Genomic DNA, 1,759 nt, shown 5'->3' on the forward strand with positions numbered 1-1,759 from the left:
CAAAGAGAATATAATTGTCTCCCAGTTAAATTGCAGACTAGAAGTTGCCTCACTGCTGTGAGCCAACAAAGCAAAAGCCAGGAAAAGGAACAACAACAACAAAAAAAAATCATCCACTATTCCAGAGAGAAATAACACTGGAACTTCACAGAGACAATAATAACATAGCTAGAAAATGTAGAGAAGAAGACAGGAAACACAGAACAAAGGGAGTAAACTAAGGGAGACAAACTTTGGCCTGGAGGTTCTAGAGGCTCTGATAAGAAAAGATTGGTGGTTCCTGCCACTGGAGAAGCCCACAGCAAATGGACTTGCAAGTTTTGTTGCAACTTTTGATGAGACAGTGTTTCCTTTTATAAATCTGTCAGGAATAGAAAGAAATCTCACTTTAAACAGTTATTTATTATTCATCTCCCTAGTCCCTCCCTCCCTCCCTCCCTCCCTCCCTCATTCAGGGTGTGTGTGTGTGTGTGTGTGTGTGTGTGTGTGTATGTTCATGCATGCATGTGCATGCATATCTGTATCAGAGAAGTCAAAGAACAACCCGGAGAAGTCTGTTCTCTCCACTATTTGACTGTTGGGATTGAACCCTCAGGCTTGGAGGAAAGCAGAAGTAACTGCTGAGCCATCTCTACTTTCTAATCACTCTGTGTGACTCAGAAGACAGTGGCTTGGCTCTGTGTTGAGAATGAACCTATTTAAAACTGAGCGACCCTGGGGACCTGAGAACTGGGAAGCATCACAGGCCACACTACTTGAATTTAACTAGCCCGATGTTCAAAGCAGCCCTGGAAAGCAACTGTGGTAAGAACAGGTCACCCCATCAGTGGGGAGTAACTCAGAGCTTCCCTAGTCCTGTGCCTGAGGTCCGCAGGTGAGTCAACCTTTGAAGCCATGTGTCTTCCATTACTGCTGTGGGGTCCCAAAACTCTGTGGCCTCAGCAGATTACTTTGAAATGCTTGTGTAGATCCCAGGGCTGTCACTGTCTCCCACATTCCTAATGTACTTGGAAGACATCGCCCAACACAAGCCAGCTAAGAGAACAGGGTCTGCGAAGTCCCATAAGTGTGCAAGAACCTGCTTAGTCTGCCAGCAAAGATCTCTGGCATGCACAGAAGCAAAGCTGCTGCAGTAAGGACAGCTCTGGGTGACAATGGACACTTGTCCAACACAGGCTCAACGGTCTGTGGCTCTTGTCTACTCTTCTCTTTCTCATGGTTTACAGCAAGGCGTTGGGGTACAACTGAGGCGATTCTAGAAAGGACGTTTATAATGTGAGTGTTTACATCCTGAAATCCGAGGTAGCTCAAATAAACAACTTAACGATATACATCAAAGTCTTGGAAAAAAATAACACAACAAGAACAAACTAAACCTCAAATCAGTAGATGGAAAGAAATGATGAAGATCAGGGCAGAGATTAAAGACACAGAAGCTAAAAGAACAGTCCAAGAATAAATGAAAGAAGTTGAGTGCTTTAGGGGGGCTGGGTGCAGATGATACAAACGGGAAAAGCAGTTAACTTATCCCTGCCTCCAGATGATAGGAGCCTATTCTTAGAGACCTTTAGTGACTGTACCAGCAGACAAAGGTCTGATTTAAAAAGAAAAGGTTTAACAGAGCAGCAGGTTAGAAAGCCAGCATACAAAAATCAGCAGGCTCCGAAGATGGCTAAGTGTTAAAATACTTACCTGGAAAGAGTGGGGATCTCAGTTCAATCCCCTGGATTCAGGTAAAAAATGCAGGGCATAGTGGTAC

This window comes from Mus caroli, chromosome 6 (assembly GCF_900094665.2).
Source record: "Mus caroli chromosome 6, CAROLI_EIJ_v1.1, whole genome shotgun sequence".
In the NCBI taxonomy this organism is placed as follows: Eukaryota; Metazoa; Chordata; class Mammalia; order Rodentia; family Muridae; genus Mus; species Mus caroli.